The sequence below is a fragment of the Protopterus annectens genome, chromosome 12.part0, assembly GCF_019279795.1.
Source record: "Protopterus annectens isolate FY-2018-M chromosome 12.part0, PAN1.0, whole genome shotgun sequence".
Classification (NCBI taxonomy): Eukaryota; Metazoa; Chordata; order Ceratodontiformes; family Protopteridae; genus Protopterus; species Protopterus annectens.
Genome location: NC_056746.1, coordinates 836,718,018 through 836,738,952, shown reverse-complemented (window position 1 = coordinate 836,738,952; position 20,935 = coordinate 836,718,018). Strand labels below are relative to the sequence as shown.

General features: G+C 44.1%; 1 protein-coding gene across 3 annotated transcripts in view; it reads right to left on the bottom strand.

Annotated features, from left to right (window-relative positions):
- The window catches only part of ZNF512B (zinc finger protein 512B), a 1,438,759-nt gene that overhangs the window by 286,082 nt on the left and 1,131,742 nt on the right, over positions 1–20,935 (bottom strand). The window lies entirely within an intron of this gene.

The following is a 20,935-nucleotide window of genomic DNA, read 5'->3' as shown; positions in this document are numbered from 1 at the left end:
AGTCAGTCTGGGGCTGGTTGCTCCCTTGCTCTCCAGGTCCCCAATAAGACTCCCCACTGGCACAGCTATAGGGTCCAGATCTCAGCCTAGCTGGCAAGCTAACCTCCAGTACCCTCTCTGTCCAACCAATTCTTCATGCCCCTGCCCAAGTAGCTGACACACATACTCTGAGATAAATATTTATACAACTTCACAGACACTCCTGGGTAAGGCTGACACAGATTCTCCAGCTGTGCCCCTTTACCCAGACGATATGGTAGTAATTACTGCCACCACCAGCTAATAATTATCAGCTACCCAAAGGCCATTAAAAGGGTGTTCAATTATTACTATGTAATATTATTATCCAACTGGTAATGTGACCAATCAGTCAAGGCTTATTAGAGTGGCCTTGTACAATAAACTCAGTAAATATACAATATACCCTAGAGCTTAGCTTATCTCTACACAAACCAGCCACAGGTAAAAGGTTTTTAAAATATTTAATAATAAATAATTAAAACACAAGACACTACTACTGTAATACAATGCTACTCAAGAGTTCAGAGATCACACAGAAACTTGAAATAATTCCATAGTAAAGTTCTGACATAACAGAAAAACACTTAGTCTAATTTTTACAGTCCTAGCTATTTCTGCAAGAAAACATACTTCTAAAGTAAATTACTTACATAGAGCAAGGCAGTGCCGAGTTGAATAGTCAAGGCAAAATGCTTAACAATCTCTAGTTCTCACTGTTTAAATTGAAACTGCAGTTCTGATAAAACATTACAAAATTTGTTTACACTTTCCTTGTTTCCAGGCCACAGAAACTACATTTACAGTCTTTTACACTTAGAGCAATAAAGGACATTCCACATGTAAATTCTGGTCATTAACTTTAGCCTTAAAACAATAGGCAGGATGCTTACTCCAGACTCATCGACTCCAAATTCTAACTTCAAAGGACATACAAAATTATTTTAATTTTAAAAAACATTTGAAATGCTTGGCTTAGTTTTTCTTACAGCAGATGGCAATGTTGCTACAATCTTAGAAGTTCACATTTTACAGTGTTTTCTTTCATTTAAGAAACAAGCCTGTATTTTATATTTATATTTACAAATGCCAGAATTACGTATCAAATTTTATTTGACTACGCTGGCAGTCTTCACCCCTTCTCTACCAGTTTTCACCCCCCCCCCTTGGAGAATGCAAGCTAGTTTTTCAAGTGACCCTTGATAAACGCTGCTTAAGAGGGTTAGGTCTGAGTGTACCTCACCCCATTCCCTGTCTTGAGAGCCCATCGGCATTGGCATTGCTAACTCCACTGCGGTGCTACACTGACATATATGCTTGCAACCCCAGGCTCCATTTTAGCAACTTGGCATTTTGTTGGCTGGCTCTGTTTAACCATATTAGGGGGTTGTGATCTGTCATTACAGTGAACTGTCTTCCATACAGATAAGGCTCATGTTTTTGCAGTGCCCACACTATGGCTAGACATTCCTTTTCTACAACTGCAAAGCATTCCTCCCTGGGTTGGAGCCTACGACTGAGTTAAACCACTGGGTGCTCCTCCCCCTCTTAAGAAATCTAGCTAAGTACAATCCCATCCTATGGTTCGAACCATCCACCTGTACAACAGATTTTGTGCTGTAATCTGGACTGGCTAACACAGGGGATCCTCCCAAAGCATCATTAAGCTTCTGGAATGCCTGCTCACATGCTGGGGTCCACACTACCTTATCTGGCCTGTTCTTCCTTGTCAGGTCTGTGAGGGGAGCAGCTTTTTTGGTAACAGGTGCAGGCCATGCCTGAATGGCTTCCACTTTGGCAGGTTCTGGCCTTATCTTACCACTCCCCACTCTATGTCTTAGGTAGGAGACCTCTGCCATACCCACCTGACATTTACTCAGCTTAATGGTCAACCCTGCCCTCTGTAGTCTGCCTAGCACCTCCCTGACATGCTGAAGGTGCTCTGGCCAGGAATGGCTGTAGATGGCAATATCATCTAGGTAAGCAAGGGCAAACCCTCCTACTCCTTCTAGGATATCATCTACCAGCCTCTGGAAAGTCGCTGGGGCATTCTTCATCCCAGAGGGCATCTTTGTGAACTCATACAAGCCAAAAGGAGTCACAAAGGCTGACTTCTCTCTAGCACTAAGGGCACCTGCCAGTAACCCTTGTAAGATCAATGGTTGTAAGATACTAGCCCCACCCAGCTGCTCTAGGGCCTCATCTGTCCTAGGCATGGGGTAAGCATCCGACCCTGTGTGACTATTTAATTTCCTGTAGTCCACACAGAACCTGATGCTGCCATCCTTCTTTGGCACCAGCACCACTGGGGAGGCCCAGGGACTGTTGGACTCTTGAATTATCCCTAGTTCCAAAATCTCCTGTACCTCCTCCCTCAGATTCTGTCTGACTCTCTCAGGCACCCTATAAGGGGCCTACCTAATAGGCCTTTGGGGTCCTATATCCACCTGGTGCTGCACCAGGTGGGTGCACCCTGTTTCCCCAGTGAACATGTCTCCAAATTCCTGCAACACTGCTCGGATTTCTCGAATCTGGGTAGGAGATAGCTGCTGGGACATTGTTACCCCTTCCAATGAGGTGTCACCCCAAGCCTCACTGAGGAGATCAGTCCCTCAGACTCCTCCTGCAATACACTGCAAATGCTCAGCACAAGGGCATCCCTATCATGGTAAGGTTTCATCATGTTATGGTACAATTCGTGCCCCTGCCGTCTGCCTAGCAGTTCCACCATGTAGTTAACATCACTTACCTTTCTTACCACCTTGTAGGGACCCTCCCAAGCTGCTTGCAGCTTGTTGTATCTGACAGGAATGAGAACCATTACCTGCTGCCCCACAGCATACTCTCTAGATCGAGCATTCCTGTCATACCACACCTTTTTCTGTTGTTGGGCTTCTGCCAGTTTCTCCTGGGCCAAGCCCATGAGTTCCCAGAGCCTTGTCCTGATGTTTAGGACATATGCCACAACAGACTCCTTGTGAGACTCACACTCACCTTCCCATTAATCTTGAATTAAATCTACAGGGTCCCCTCACCCTATGCCCATACAGCAACTCAAAGGGTGAAAAAAGTACAGTTTTGTACCTACCATAAATGTAAATGTCCGATAGATGTGCAACTGCAGTCCTGACATATGGGTTGTCCTGCCTCAGGCAGCCCTTCGGTCAGCCGGATTCCAAAGTCTGGGTCCGGCGTCTGCTGATGTCGCCTCTTCCCCGACATCAGAGCGGCTGGGGTACAAAAGCATCAGCCGACGCCATCTTCTTCAGTGTTTCTTGCCCCAGATGCCAGGTGCCCTCCAAGGAAGGCTAAATTTAGAGAATGGATAAAATTCCAGACATGCACAACAGTAATAAACAGATACACCATAAATGCTATCCCCAGCTAATTTGAAAAAGGGGGAGTGGACCCAAAAAAAAAAAGAAATACAGAGGGGTAGGAGGGAGGGAAAACCTGACTGCAGTTGCATATCTATCAGACATCTACATTTATGGTAGGTACAAAACTGTACTATGTCCTTCAAGAATGCAACTGCAGTCCTGACATATGGGTAGAATACCATTGCCAAGCTGGGGGTGGTAGGATCTAAGATAAGGATGGTGTAGCTAAAATGCCCTGCAGGACTGCAGAAGCAAAGCCTGCTCGGGATCTGGAATATAAAGGCAGGTTGTAGTGCTTGGAAAATGTATGCACGGAGCTCCATGTAGCAGCTTCTAGAATGTCCTTTGTAGCCACTCCTCTTAGAAAGGCTGTGGAGGTGGCTGTAGCTCTGGTGGAGTGTGGCCTGATATTGGCTGGCACACCTTTTCCATGGAAAGAGTAGCAGAATCTGATGCAGTTTCCAATCCATTTTGGAATTGTTTGTTTGGAAATTGCCTTTCCTTGTACTCCAGCAGCGTAAGCTACAAATAGTTGGTCAGACTTTCTGTTGGCCTTTGTTCTGTCCAAGTAATAGCGCAATTGTCTGTGTATGTCCAAAGTGTGCAGAAGCTTTTCTCCTTTATTTTGAGGATTGGGAAAGAAAGTAGGCAGGTGAATTGCTTGATTTAGAGAAACCCTGGATATCACCTTTGGCATGAATGAAGGATTGGCTCTTAAAGAGACTCTGTCCTGATGGAAAATGAGAAATGGAGGTACTGCCATGAGGGCCTGTATCTCCGAGACCCTTCTTGCTGAAGTAATGGCCAGCAGGAAAACTGTTTTCCAGGAGAGAAATTGCAATTCTGAAGATGCTGCTGGTTCAAAAGGAGGAAGAGTTAATTTTTCCAAGACGAAGTTGAGGTCCCATGCAGGCACTGGTGGTTTTCTTGGAGGTTTGATATTCTTTATCCCTCTTAGAAACTGTCTTAGCAAAGGATGTGACAACACAGGCGGATCACAGTTGTATTTTGCTGAAGCGTGTATTTTTATGGAAGAATATGAAAGGCCATTGTGAAGCATTTCTGCCAAGTATTCTAGTATCTGTGGGATGTTCATTACTGATGCATCCTGACCCTTGTTGGCATTCCAGATGTTGAATCTCTTCCATTTAGCTGAATAAGTTTTTCTGGTGGAAGGCCTGCGAGCTTCCAGTAAGATCTCTTGAACATTTTTGGAGAGAGAGAGATATGGGGAGAAGTCATGGAACCCTCCAAGCTGTCAGCTGTAATGTTTGCAGGTTGGGATGAACAGTCCTGTAATTGTGCTGAGTTATAAGCAGAGGCCATTGAGGCAGGGGCCACAGCTTGGTGCGAGTTATGCTCCTTAGTAATGGATACCAGTGCTGTCTTGGCCAGTCTGGAGCTATCAAAATGCCTTTCGGTTGTTCTGCTTTGATCTTCAGTAACACCTTGGTCATTAATGGTAGAGGTGGGAAGGCATAGATTGTTAGAGAATTCCAGCTGAAGGAGAGAGCATCCATTCTCCAGGCTTGAGGATGGTGTGTCCTTGAGCAGAACTTCTTCAGATGATGATTGTGGTGTGAGGCAAAGAGATCTATGTCCGGCCTTCCCCATGCATGAGTTAATTGTGAAAAAATGTCTGGATGCAACATCCATTCGTAAGGATCCATAATGTTTCTGCTTAGACTGTCCGCCAGAACATTGTCCTTGCCTGGAACAAACTGGGATTGCAACTGTATGTTCAGTTTCAGGGACTTTTCCCAAAGAGTCATTGTTAGTCTGCAGAGGGGGTAAGAATGGGTGCCTCCCTGTTTGTTTATGTACCACATAACAGTGGTGTTGTCTGTCTTTATTAGCAGATGACCTTGCTGAAGAAATTTTCCGAAGGCCTCGATGGCATGAATCACTGCCAGCATCTCTTTTTGATTGATGTGCAGATGTAATTCCTGGGGTGCCCATTGCCCTTGAATGCATCTGCCTTCCATGTGCGCCCCCCATCCATGATCTGAGGCGTCTGTTGTAATGGTCTGGCTTGCTTGGGGTTTGTTGAAGGACATGCCTTTGCTTAGCTGGCTTGCTTGTGCCCACCACAAAAATTCCTTTTGTAGACATGGAATGAGTGGAATAATTGCTTCTAAGTTGTGGCTGTGTTGAGACCATAAACTTTTTAGGTACCATTGTAGTTTTCTCATGTGTAGTCTTGCCAGTGGAATCAGAAGAATGCAAGATGCCATGAAACCCAGGGCCTGCAGGATTTTCCTTGCAGTCATGTGGGTGTGCTTTGCTAGGCTTTTGAAGTAATCTGGTAATTGTTCTTGTTTTTCTTCTGTGAGGAAAGCCATTTGTGAGTTTGTGTCCAGTTTGGCTCCTAGAAAAATGATTTGTTGGGATGGCAGTAGTCTTGATTTTTGAATGTTGACTGTGTATCCCAAAGCCTGTAGTAAGTGAATGACATAGTCCAAGTTCCTTATCAAGGCTTGCTTGCTGTCCGCTTGTATAAGGCAGTCGTCCAGGTAAGGATATATTTGTATCCCTGAAGTCTGCAATGTGCAATTACTGATGCCAGGCATTTCGTGAATACTCTGGGCAGTAGATAAGCCAAAAGGCAATGCTGAGAATTGATAATGCTCTGACCCTGCAAGAAATCTGAGGTATCTTCTGCAGCTGTGTCTGATTGGGACATGCAGGTATGCCTCCTTGAGGTCCAGAGTAACCAGCCAAGACCCCTTGCCCAGCATGGGAAGAAGTTGCTGTAACGTCAGCATTTTGAATTTTGGCACAATGAGAAAAGTGTTTAGAGCGGACAAGTCCAGTATAGGTCTCCATTGCTTTTCTTTTCTTGGAACAAGGAACAGTCTTGAGTAGAATCCCTGGCCTTGTTCCTGAGGAGGAACCTTTTCTATTGCTTTGATTTGTAGCAGCTTTGAAACTTGTATGAGTGCCTCTGCCCTTTGATTTTGTGGCAGGTTTGGCATGCCTTGTCTTGTTGGTAAGGTATGGAAGTGGAACCTGTAACCTTTGTCTATTATGTCCAAAATCCATTTTTCCTTTGTAAAAACGTGCCAATTTCTTGAAAATAAGGATAATTTTCCGCCTAAAGGTGCTTCTCTTTGAGCCTTGGTTGGCGGTGTCAAAGTCAATTCATTGTGAGTGTCCCTATGGAGCAGTAGGAGTCCCTGCGCCACTTCTCTGATTAGTTGGTTGCCATTGGCAGCCCCTGTAGGAGCCTCGGTATTGCCCTCTACCTCGAGCACGCCTGTTTTTTCCCCTTTGAAACTTGTCAGTGTCTGGAAAGGACCAATTCTTCGAAGGCCAATTCCTGCTGAACCTGGAAGAAATCTTTGACTGTACTGATTTAGCCTTTTCCTCAATTGATTTCAACACACCCTGTGCATTAGCACCAAATAGCTTGTCTTTTTCCAGAGGTGCATCTAGAAGCTTTACTTTAACATGATCTGGCAATGTCTGTTCTTTCAACCAAGCATGTCTACGTATAACGGCCCCTGTCATAGCTGCCCTACATGAAGCTTCCAATGCATCATAACCACACTGAAGAAAATGATTGCTAACCTGCTGAGTGTTATGAACCAAATCCTGCAAGGCCTTTCTACCTAACGGCTCAGGAGAGGCTAATTTTTTCTGCAAATCATCCATCAAGAAATCCTGATACTGAAACATATGAAAAAGACAGTTAAGAGCCCTCATGGCAAGGGTGGTTGAGGTATAAACTTTTTTACCCCACCTCTCCAGGGACCTAGATTCCCTGTCTGCGGGCAAAGGATTTTTGGCCGTGGAAGTGGCCACTCCTTTGGGTCCCTGAGAAATAGTTTCTAGATCAACAGAGTGGGCCTTAAAGAGATGTTTATGTGTTTCAGGAACCCTGTAATATCTGTCTGGCTTGACAGGGGCAGGAGGGAGAGAATCAGGAGAAGTACTGGAGTCTGAGTACACATCATCTAATACATCTAACACTGGGGGAATAGCTAAAGGCCTGTGCTGGGGTAACTTAAGGAAAGTCCGAAACCTTTTCCTGGAGTCGGAGAAATCCTGGCCCTGCCACTGAAAATGCTCTCTCATGGAGTGGAGAATTTCCCCGAAAGAAATATCCTCAGGAGGAGAGGCAGAGGGAATGGATTCATCAGCATCAGAATCCTCGTAGGCCGGGAAGGATTCTTCCTGGGAATCTGAAAGGCCTGACTCACCAGAGGCTTCATCTGAGGAAAGGGTATCTGTCTGCTCAACCCTAGGCCTTTTGTCTGAAGGCGGCTGAGAACCTCTGTCAGGATGAGCCTGAGAGCCCCTGATTAAAGAAATTAAATCTGCAGCTAAAGTCATGATCTGTTTATCAGAAGTGGGACCCTGTGAAAAAGATTTAGGAGGGTGAGACTTAGCCTGGCTGGCAGCCTTAGCACGTGTCTAGGCCTTGATGGACATAGACACAGGAGGCCTAGCTGCCCCATGTGCTGGAGTAACTTTGTCCACCGGTATGGTGTCAGGCAAATCTTGGGCTTTGGTTTCAGGAGGAAAATCAACAACCGGCACCGGGGTAGCCTCCGGGACCGAAGTGTGCGGTAAAACGGTGTTGTCGGCCTGGAGCGGTAGAATTACTGCCTCCGAAGAGACCGATGCACTCGCGGTAGGCTTTAGCGTGGTGTCGGTGGAAGTTGCGGGCCGTGAATGTTGGTCCCGGTCCTTCCGTTTTTTGGAAACATGTGCTGTCGGTAGTTCCGACGGCATGATATAGGAGTAATTTTCCCCAAAAAAGTCTTCAGCAAATTCTGCCCGGCGCCTAAGTGTGCGCTTATTGAAGCAAACACAGGCAGCACAGGCCGAGACGTCGTGGTCTGGGCCGAGGCAGGGAAGGCAGTAAGAATGGAAGTCCTTATGAGGTATTTGTTTACCACAAGACAAGCAATTATTAACTTTTGCAGTTTTGTCTGACATCGGTTGAGGCAAGAAAAGGTTCCCCAACGGGGTACTTAGCTTTTTGATGACTTTGGTATCTGAAAACACAGGAGCTGGCCGACCGGCACTTGCGAACTGCTTCTGCTTCGGGCACCGCGTGGCAAGAAAGACTGAAGAAGATGGCGTCGGCTGATGCTTTTATACCCCAGCCGCTCTGACGTTGGGGAAGAGGCGACATCAGCCGACGCCGGACCCAAACTTTGGAATCCGGCCGACCGAAGGGCTGCCTGAGGCAGGACAACCCATATGTCAGGACTGCAGTTGCATTCTTGAAGGACATCCTGTGGATTCCTGAGCAACCTCTCTGTAAGCAAACAGATGGGGCAAATATTTGTCCCACTCCCTCTTAAACTAATCTGCAAATGCCCGTAGCATGGACTTGATTGTAGAGTTTAACCTCTCAACAAGACCATTAGTATGGGGATGGTAGGGGGTGTTCTTCATGTGCTTCACTCCACAGGACTTCCACAGACAAGCCAGCAGGTCTGACATGAAATTGGCACCTCGGTCAGTCAGTATTTCTTTTGGGAAACCTACCCTGCTGAAAATCACCAACAAAGCATTTGCTACCTTCTCTGCCTCAATTTAGGACAAAGTCATCACACTCAGGGTATCGTGTAACATAATCCACTACCACTAGGATATACTTTTTCCCTGTGGAACTTGGGGTACTCAGAAGACCTACAATATCCACAGCTACCCTCTGAAATGGCTCCTCAATCACAGGCAAAGGCATCAAAGGAGCTCTCACCTTGTCTCCTGCCTTGCCTACCTTCTGGCACTGCTCACAGGTCCTGCAGTACCCTGTTACATCTCTGGAAATTCCAGGCCAATAAAAGTTTTACATAATACGTCTCTTTGTACGTTTTTATGCCCATATGACCTGCAAAGGGCTATGGCTAGAAGCGCCAGACGGTAGGCTCTAGGCACTACCAACTGCTGTACTCTCTCACCTTCTAGCCCTCTTTATGGGGTCCACTCTCTGTATAGTAACCCTTTGTCCCAGTATACAGATTTCCCCTTCCCTTGAGAATCAGGTGCTTCCCTAGCTACCTGCCTCAGGCCTTGCAATGTAGGGTCTGAGAGCTAAGCCTGTCTCAACTCTCTTTTTGTAACCCTTCCCAGCTCCACTTCCTCACTGTCAGCCTGGGTACTACTACTCACCTCTACCTTTGCAGTTACCCTGTTCAAGGGAACATCAGTACCCACAAGCAGATGTGGCTCACATTCAGTCTCACTGCTACAGCATAGCTCACTCCCTGAAGTAACCACCTCGCCAGTCCTGGCTGCAAGTATGCAGTCTGTCTGGGTCTCCCCCAGGCTACCAGACCCACATGCTTGTCTCCTAGCATCACTGTGTGTAACTGCATAAGTACATGGTACTGCCTCATCCAAATCCTTCCCTCTCAGGACATCTGCAGGATGGCAGTTTAGTACCCCTGATGTCTCAAGACAACCTATCGGCATTTTGTCTTTCCCACTTACTGGCTCGCTCCTTTTTGGTTCCCCACCTTGCTTCCGTGGACACCTGTATGCCACATGGCCCCACTGGTTGCATTCAAAACATTTAACCCTAGCTCCTGGACTAGTGGCTTCCCCTGCTACTGGCAGATTCTGTTGGGGCAGTCTGTGCTGCCCACCATGGGTTCCTTTAGACCCATGAGCAGTACTGGGGGTCCCCTTCCTGTGCAGGGCTACCCTGCTGGCTAGGTATAGGTCTCCCTCCTTCCCAAACTCATCTGAAGTAGCACATTGCCTATCAGCTAACCAGATCCTCATGTCCTCAAAAGTGCTAAGGGCTTGTTCCCTCACCAAAAGGTCTGCCAGCCCTTCAAAAGTGGTGACATGACATCCATTCACCCAGCTATGAAAATAAGTGCTCAACAACATATTCACACACACTTTCATCTGCCTTGCATCTATGCTTACAAAACTTTTTCTTATACATTTCAGATGTTAACTTAAAACATTCTAAAATATATATTTTTTACAGCAGTATACTCAAGACAGAGTCAGGCATTTTTTGATAAAACAGTTACAGCTTTCCCATGGAGTAAGGGGGTCAGGAATCATACCAAAGCCTTTGGTCAACACTATACTGTTTGCATACCCCCTCAAACAAATGAATGAAACTATCAGAATTATTCCCCTCTAAGTTGCGGAAGAAATGTACTGACCACTTGTGCTTCTGCGGTCCAGTTACTCCCTTCCCCATTACCTCCATGACTATGGCGAAGAGTCAGCATTTCCCTCTCATGAATCCTCTGATGCCCCTTTTCTTCGGCTTTTATCTCCAAACGCCTGGCCTCCAGCTGAAGTCTCTTTAGCTCCAGCTGGATTTTTAAGTCCACTGCAGAAAGGTTGAGCTGTCCATTCTCCTACGATATTGTATCTCCACCGCCAGTCTGATCGTCCTCCTGGATGCTGTTTTCTGATGCAGCTGTAACCAAGGCTGCAATCAGGTCTACCTTAGTCAGGTTTCCATGCACCAGTCCCCTAGCCTGGCACATCATCAGCTGGCTCCTTGTCAGCTTTCCATACTCCTCTGCTGATATGCTGCCTGCTCACCCTGACTAACTAAGCTAACAAAAGAAATAAAACAATTGTGATCTGAACTGAGTATTCACTGTGTGGCTAATTTACAGTACAAAGCAGCTTCAGAGGTCACTGCATATAAGCTAGAGGATTCACTCTACCCATACCACTACAAGCCAATTAGTATTTGCCAACTAATTAATATGTGATGTGGATATCCACCGCCACCACAAATGTGAAGTGGATCCCACCACTGCAAACCACAACTGTGATGCCCGTGCCCTGGCCCAGCAACCAAGGAGCCTCGATCCTCACCACTAACACCAGATAGGACATCTCATATGAGAGGAAAGGATAACAAATACACACAGTAATGTACAACTTCCCTTAAGTGCACACAGAGATCACAGTCAGTCTGGGGCTGGTTGTTCCTTTGCTCTCCAGGTCCCCAGTAAGACTCCCCATTGGCACAGCTATAGGGTCCAGATCTCAGCCTAGCTAGCAAGCTAACCTCCAGTACCCTCTCTGTCCAACCAGTGCTTCGTGCCCCTGCCCAAGTAGCTGACACACACACACACACACACACACACACACACACACACACACACACTTTGAAATAAGTATTTATACAACTTCACAGACATTCCTGGGTAAGGCTGACACAGATTCTCCAGCTGTGCCCCTTTACCCAGACGATACAGTAGTAATTACTGCCACCACCAGCTAATAATTATGAGCTACCCAAAGGCCTTTAAAGGGTGTCCAATTATTACTGTGCAATATTATTATCCAATTGGTAATGTGACTAATCAGTCAAGGCTTATTAGAGTGGCCTTGTACAATAAACTCTATATATATATGCAATGTACTCTAGAACATAGCTTATCTCTACACAAACCAGCCACAGGTAAAAGGTTTTTAAAATATTTAATAATAAATAATTAAAACACAAGACAATACTACTCCAATACAATGCTATTCAAGAGTTCAGAGATAACACAGAAACTTGAAATAATTCCATAGTACAGTTCTGACATAACAGAAAAACACTTAGTCTAATATTTACAGTCCTAGCTATACCTACAAGAAAACATACTTCTAAAGTAAAACACACCAAACAGCCAGTACTTCGCAGCAAAAGTCTCCTTTATCTCCACAAGACCTGGTACCTCGGCATTTCGCCTTCAATGGATCACTAGGGGTGACAACAATTGTGACAAACTATTAGAACTTGAAACAAGGATGATCTTGAAGTTCAACACATTAAGACCCTTTGGTCTGAATTTAGAATTAGGTATCTGACAAACTAATTAATTAATTAATTAAAGATATAGAACATAATTTTAACATTCACATTATATTTCACAATGTGTAAGAAATTATATTAAAATTATATTATAAATTATTAATATATTATATACATGTATACATACATGTATACAATAATTTTATTTAAATAATTTTGCAGTAAAATATTGTAATATTATCTCAAAAAATATGCATTTAAAAAAATATGCATTTAAAAATTTTCCCTCCATTTTTTGAATTTAATTGTATAATTAATGGAATAATTGATCTAATTGATGTGTATATAAAAATTACTATTGTTTTGCATTGAATTGTGATCCATTGAAGGAAATGCAGGTACCAGGTCTTGTGGAGATAAAGGAGACTTTTGCTGCGAAGTACTGGCTGTTTGGTGTGTTTTTTCTTATTTTTTCTACATTGTTTGGCTAATACTTCTAAAGTAACTTACTTACATAGGGCAAGGCAGTGCTAAGTTGAATAGTCAAAGCAAAATGCTTAATCTCTGGTTCTCACTGTTTAAGTTGAAACTGCAGTTTTGATAAAACATTACATCATTTGTTTACACTTTCCTAGTTCCCAGGCCACAGAAAAAAGAAGTTATGTCTTACCATAACATTCCATCTGTATTGTTGATCCTCATTCAGTCATTATGTATGGGTTATCGGTTCCGACCTCGAAACCGAGCCAGCCATCTTCCAAGCTTGCGACAGCCACAAACTCTCGAGCTAAACTCTTACTTACAATTCCCCTCTCACTGTTACCTCAGATTGAATTTGCAAGTCAAAAAAAGTAGAGGCCACCTCTGGTCAAAGGACCTAATGGAACCGGATAATGAGATCCACTATAAGCCTCAGGAGGGGGAAGGAGGGAGGGTCGTAATGACTGAATGAGGATCAACAATACAGATGGAACGTTATGGTAAGACAGAACTTCTTTATCTGATATTGTTAATCCTTGTTCATTCCTTATGCCTGGGACAGAGTCCCCAGCTAACTTTATTCCTGGGAGGCTCTCATGGAAGGACATTCCTGAGCACCATTGAACCAAAGGACGCTCTTCGTCTGGAGGGCAAATCCAATTTGTAATGGCTGATGAAGGTATGAGGTCTAGCCCAAGTTGCAGCTGCACAAATGTCAGGTAAAGAAGCTCTAACATGGGAGGCAGCAGAAGTTGCTACCTATCTAGTGGAATGAGCCCTTACGGCTATAGTCAGAGGGATATCGTGAGTTTTGTGAATAGTTTTGTGACACAGTCTTTTAACCATTTAGCCAATGTAACCTTAGAAACAGCACATCCAAGTCTAGGCCCAGAATAGGCCAGGAATAGCTGATCCAATTTGCAAGAAGCCTTAGTTCTGTCCAAATAGAAACTAATTTGCCTGTTAATGTCTAGGGTATGGAGACAATACTCTCCTCTGTTAGAATGATTGGGAAAGAAAAACTGGCAATTCATTGGTTTGGTAATGGTCAGCCAGGCAGAAGGGTACAAAGAGAAATGACCCCCAACCGCTTCCAGAGGAAAGCAGTTTGGCTGCTCTTCAGGAGCGCTGGTAGGACTGGCCAGATAAAGAATCTCTGGAACCCTGGTTACGCGGACCTCCCCTGCCCCGAAAGGGGCGTCTTCCATATGAGTTTCCCCCTCGGCCTCTAGGGGAAAATTCGGCTCATGTGTCACAGAAAGAACCTTGAGACTTTTTGTGCCACATCTTCCCACTCTTCTGGCTTCTGGAGAAAGCCCGTTGAGGGGAAGAATAATGGACACCCACGGCAGAAAGGGTCTTACCGTCCTGTTCACATCTAGCCAGTGTGTCTTTTACCTTGGGCCCAAATGACAAAGAGGCTTCAATAGGAGCGTTCAGAAAGGAAGCCTTGAAGGGTTCCGTGAAATCACGCAAGCACATCCAGGCATGTCATCTCATGACTATGCCTGCGCCCGCTGCTCTAGCTGCTCCTTATGATGCATGAGAAATCAGACTCATGAAGGAGTTAGAGATTGACTAAGGGTGGCTAACTGTGAGGCCACTTTGTCCCGGACCTCATCAGACACAGCTCCGGCCAAAGTTTCAGAGAGCTCAGAAATCAAGTCTCTTTGAAGCCTGGTAAAATGTGCCATATAATTCAGGGACCTGACTCCAAAGTTCGCTGATGCAAAAGTACACTTCCCTAATCTGTCCAGCGCCCTTGCCTCTTTGTTGGGTAGGTGGACAGTTTGGCTTTCTTCCACCAGATCTTTTTTTGTTGCGGCTGCCACCACCAAGGCATCTAAAGGCAGACCTTTGGACCAGTGAGGATCACTATCTGGAAGGGACAAGATTTTATCTGGTCTGCGGGAATGGCGTCAATGGTGTCAGGAGCCTTCCATGCACGCTGCATGAGCCGGACAACGTTGGCGGCAGGTGGAGTAACCCAGGAAGGAGGAGGTCGGGCACGAAAGGCCTGCAGGAAAACAGACTCTTCAAAGGTCGGGTTAGAGGGCCACCATTCACCTCTCTGCTTAAGTATTTCGAGGACATCTCCAAAGGATAACTCAGAGGATGACTGAGGAGACCCTTCCCCATCATCAAAGTCTGTCTTCCATGAAGGACTCCTCTGGGGAGTCCATGTGCTTCCTCTTACACGAACTCTTGCAATGAACTTCCTCAGGGGGAGAATCTGGGGAAGACAGCGCAAAAGGAGCCTCCTGTGGGAGTATGTCCTGAGGCCCTTGTGCCCGGTGCCCACCAAGGGTGGCTTGCGTAAACTGCGGTCCAGAGGACGACGGGGGCACTGACAGCATAGGATCACCAACTGACGCAAGAGCCTTCTCCATAAGTTGAAAGGCTGGTCCACCCGAGGTCGTCACACCTTGCTCAAGCAAATCAGCCCGCCGACTCCCAGTCCCTGGATGGCTGTGAAAAACAGGAGTATGTACTGCTAGCATCCTGAGCAGTAACTGGAGTGACAAGTCTCTCCTGCCGCAAAGGCAACTGCGGCTCCTTAGTGAGGTCCATGAAAGGAGCCGAAGTGAGTGAAGTCTGTGCTACAGCAAGGGGCTTCAAAGGCAATAAAGGAGGAGAATAGGTAGGGGTCTTTGGAGAAGAGTGTTCACCTCTGAAGGAAGAGTAGGTCCTGGAGGGTTGGATACCTCTGGCCGAAAGCAACTGATCCACAAGACGCACCACATCATGCTCCGAGAGGCTTCAAGTGGATCTCATGGACATAGCTGAAGGGGAGACAGGTCTATCGAAGGATGAAGGAAACTCGCTGCCTACAAAGCTGAAAGAATCTGTGCAGAAAACGAGGTGGTCGGTACCGAGAGGATAGTCGGTGTCGTGTTAATTGGAGTTGAAGCAGGAGAGGGCATCGGCACAGTCATCGACGCCGAAAAGGTCTGCATTGAAGAAAAAGTCTGTGCCGGTAAGGAAGTCTGAACAGAGGGACCCCTTGATTCCGATGAGGTGTAGGGCACAATACACGGTGTCAAAGTAACGGATGATGCCGAAGGCTTCGGTGCAGAAGATCTAGGCACCGAAAGCCTTGGGGCCGAGAAAGTCAAATCCTAACTAGAAAGTTTGGCCTTCTTAGGTCTCGGTTCCTGGTGGTCCCCAGCAGGAGATGACAGAAGAGACTTGACCTTCTTGTGTTCATCTCTTTTCTTATGGGAACTAGGAGGGGTTGGAGCCTCCGACCCAGAAATAGCCTCTGAAAAGGAAGATTTAAGTAGTCCCTTTAAAATCAGTTTATTTTTCCTTTCCACCAAAGTCCTGTTAGAAAAGTTAGCAGAAATCCTGCAAGGCAGGTCCACAGTCAAGTGAGGCACAGCCAAACAGTAAACACAATGCATGTGCATCGGAAATATGCAATTTATGCCCACAATCCACACATCTTTTAAATCCAGGACCACCTTTTCTCTGCCATGATAGGAAGGAGGAAGAAAGGAAAAGGAAGGAAGAAGGTACGAGAAATACCCGAAGGTAAAGCAAGGAAAGGCTTTTACCAACGATGGTAAAGGAGTTACAACACGGTAAGAAGAAAGAAGGGCTAGAAAAAAGCAAAATAGATGCGATAGGGTAAGAGATAACTATTTAACAAGATTTGAACGGAGAAGAACTGTAATACTGCACACAACTTACAAGGCTAGAAACTTTAATAATATAAAAAACAATAAAAACAGAGTACAAAGGTAAGCGCTTTCACGACTTGGAAGTTGCTTCATCAGAATCTTAAAATGCTAAAGGCATCTTTATATAGCAACATATGGTGGTCAATTAATGTAATTGACTGTTAAAGAGAAAGCACAAAAACACAATGAACTGTTTGCAAGTATTAAAATTAAACAACAACATACAATTGTCTATATATACATAAAAGTTATTTAAAATCATCTTGAATTCTGTTTAGAAAAAATTATATGTATATGGAATATGTCTATTTGTGTTTCAAAGGTCGTGCCTTTAAAAAGGGTTTTAAGGAGGAGGTGTTGTTGAGGCCTATTATGAGTTAGATATAGACAGAATGATTAAGGATGCTTACTCCAGACTCATCGACTCCAAATTCTAACTTCAAAGGACATACAAAACATAATTTTAATTTCAAAGAACATTTGAAATGCTTGGCTTAGTTTTCCTTACAGCAGATGGCGATGTTGCTACAATCTTGAAGTTCACATTTTACAGTGTCTTCTTTCATTTAAATAACAAGCCTGTATTTTATATTTATATTTACAAATGCCAGAATTATGTATCAGATTCTATTTGACTACGCTGGCAGCCTTCACCCCTTCTCTACCAGACTTCACACACCCTATTCCCCCCATCATGGTGTTTCCCTTCCTTGTATGTCACTCCTCTCCCTAGTTTGTCATCAAATCCTCCTCATCACCATCTGTTTTCCCTCTATCTGCAAACCTCTTGTATGACCCATTCTTCTGTATCAGCACTTCACTTGTCACTTTGTCTGTATTACGTTTGTTTGTATCCATTGCTTCCATCCCTAAACCTTCCTTTGTGCCCACATCTTTCACGTGCAACTATCTTCCTCCTGCTCTCTTTCTTAAAAATATGAGCACCTATCCCCTCAAACTTACTTTCCCTCCCCAACCCTACACCCCCTCTTCCCTTCCCTTCCAACTGTCCTCCTGTGTATTCCTCTGTTTGCTCTTCCCTTTTCTGACTGCCCTTTTACCCCAGTTCCATTTCATTTATAAGACAAACACAGTAGGGACTTTGCTGTGTAGTCTTTGTATGAGCTTACAGCTGTTTGCTCTGTGTTGTTACTTATGCATATTTAATTCTTCACAGGTCACAATACACAACTTCAGTCATATAATTTTTTTACAGTGTGGCAACATTATTGTTTTCTTTTGAATCCAGGCCAAAGTATAGTATAAAGAAAACTAGCAAATGCACAAACCTTTTTTCCCCCCACATTCTTCCCTTTGTTGTTTTTATAACTGGAGATCATTTGTTTACAAGTAATTACTGAACAGCTTCAGTAACAGACTGCATACAAACTGAGGACTCGGGTAGCTGTTTTTTAATGCAAGCTATATTGCAAAAATTACTGTAGAACTTCAGCATTGTGTGATTATTAACTATTCCTAAACAAGCAGTCAAAATAGGGGAAGTCACCTCAAGCAGTAGACCCGTATCTAGTGGAATACCCCAGGGTTTGGTCTTGGGGCCTCTGTTACTTGGGATATACTTTTCTGAGGTGCAGGCCAAAACCAGTAGGCGATGGCTGACCAGGTTTGCATATGACTACAAGCTAGCTGCTGTCATCAATTCCCCTAGTGACGTGGACATCCTCCAAGAGGGTCTCACCCAAACAAATGACTGGTGCAGAAACATGGCCTCAAGCTGAATACAAAAAAAAATGTGTCATTATCCCCTTTGAGGAGAGTGACATCCCCACAAATTAACACATTAATAACAATGCCCTAAGCATGTAGTCAGTCGTGAGGGATTTGGGCACTCAGATTGATGGCAACCTGACTTGTGACCACCACATTGCTTCCATTGTATGGAAAGCTTTCTACACGGTCACCTCATAAGTAAGGGTATCTCATCCAGGGACAAGGAAGTCATAACATCCCTGTATTCTTCCCTTACAAGTCCTATTATTGAGTACAATGCCCCGTCTGGCATGTACCTCGCAAAGCACATGGAGCAGCTGGAGAGACCACAGGGGTTTCTCATCAGGAGAATCCAGGGCTTCAAAAATCTACCATATGCAGATAGGCTAAAAGCCCTATCCTTCTACTCAGTTTCATACAGACTCCTCAGAGGTGACTTCTGTCTGGCATACAAGGCGACCTTGGAACCCATCTTGATGGGACTGCTGCATATCCGTAAGTCAAGCTCCACTTGAGTAACCCGCACGCGCGGCCTCAATCTGGTCTGTGACATCAATAGAACTTGTTGGCGGGACAGATTTGTATCCCAGAGACTCCCCCATCTGTGGAATAGACTCCCTCTCCACGCCAAGCAGAGTACCTCTTTACTCCTTTTTAAGCGCAACCTGGATAACTGGATGGGAAATAGAAAATACATCCCTGGGATTCCACCCGTGTCCCTGCTGGAAAGGGGCACTGGGTGCTGATTTGTCTACACATGGGCTAAACTTTTGGCTAGGCTTATAAGGGCCTCAGGGCCAATAGCCTAGTAACTTCCTATGATCCTATATCCTATTATGAAGTAGGGCTAGAAAAAATAAGTTATTTGGGTCTTACCGCTTATAAGAGCTGTACATTTGCAAAAATGAATGTAGTCTAAGAACTTATAATAAGCAGTTCACTTGAAACATTACTTTGAGAGCATGACAAGGAATGTGATCCAGCCACTTTAAAATACTCTTAACAGCACAATCATATGTGGGTTACTCTTTATCCAGTTTATAGGACAGCTTTTCCACACATGCCATATGTGAGATTCTTCTATGATGAACAAAACAAGCAAGTTTGTAGGATGTAAATGCCTAGTTTTGAAAAATTAATAATTTATTTACCTATTTTTCAGTTCACTAGTGCCAGGGAATGATAGCACTCTGCAACATATGAGGGAGGAATGTTGCAACAAGCTACATGTGGCTATAAGAATGTTATCATATGCCCCCTTCTGCTTCAATATACTGTACATCACTATGGATTTTCTCCAAGACTTTCTTTACTGTGTTGTAGAACTTTTAGTTGTTTGCAATGGGATGCTTTTATCTTTATTTCTGGATTTACAGTACTGACATCAATGTTTATGCGGACAGACAGAATAGTTGCTTCAGTGCAGGTCTGTTTAAGTGAGGTTTAAGCTCCAACTTTTTCTTTCAACAAGAGCATGTCTAATCATTTAGCATTACGAATTATAATGAATAGTGCATACTTTCATCTGTCAGTTATATTTGCAGAGGGTCAGCTGAAAACTTTTTAGTGCAGATATGCACTTAAAAAGTGGAAAATGGCAGCATTTGTTTTCTTTTTCTTTTTTTCTTAGGATTTTCCCTTGCTGTCTAACGACCATCAACCCTTCCACAACCAACTGGCCTACTCTTTCCCTAACGGGTGAGAGCTAAATGATAAAAGTCGCCATCTAGGCAGACTTCAGGATTTATGCTGGTACTGCCCTAACACCTCCCTCAGCAGCTGACATACATTCCCAAATACACAAGGACCTACTTTGTTTTCCTCTCACACCCTCCTCCAGCACTCAAATCTCAAATCATTTTTGAGTCATTGGGGTTGCAGTCAGGGCTTCATCCCCTATGCTATGCAGCCAGATTTTCACCTTGCTTTTTGCTATAACTAGGCTGTCTATTTTTCTTATGGACTCTACAAAACTACTGTACCCTTCTGGAATTCTCAGTGGCCAGTGGGCCCATTTTTCTTTTTGAAACATAACTCACCTTTACTGACTTCCACTTAATAGTCACTTTTCCACTTGACCTTGATAAAAACTATATTCATTAATTAAACATTGGCTTGGAAGCATTATCTTTAGCGCGCACACACACACACACACACACACACACACACACACACACACACACACACACACACACACACACTCTGCTGTGTCTAATCATACCATTTACCAGGCCCTTCCACCTCCTTATCATTCATATGGCTACCTCATCACTTCTGTGACTTGAGACTGTAATATTATACATTCTTTAATCTTTACTTAAATCGAGTTAACATATGTTCTGAGATGGATGCAATCATTTGTTCTCATATTCTATCATATAACAAGATCCTTATAAACCAAACACCTGTAATCTACAACAGTTCCCACCTTATATTTAAAATATCATAATAACAAATTCTCTCCATACCAAAACAATCTAAACTCATAGTCATCTAATGTAACCAGATTTTAAGTAGCTCACTTTAATATTACACACAATCATAATCCTTGACAGCATATTTGGTGGTTCCTTTCAAACTTCCAACATACATTCAAGTCAGCTATCAGTCAGTTTAAAGCTTGGCATATTGTCAGCCTAAAGCTTGGCATATTGTCATACCGCTGAACTTTACATTTCAGTCTCCTCTATCACTCCCTGGCAAAATATTCAAATCTTTTCAGATTATATTTATAACTTAGTTATTCATCCAAATAATACAATCATATATTACATCCTGCTATTGCAATATCTTAAATCATACTTAACTCAGTACAGCTCAGACATTATGATGTATAACATTTCATGACACCTTTAAGTCTCAATTGAGCTATGGACCCTCCCCATTCCAGGAGGTAC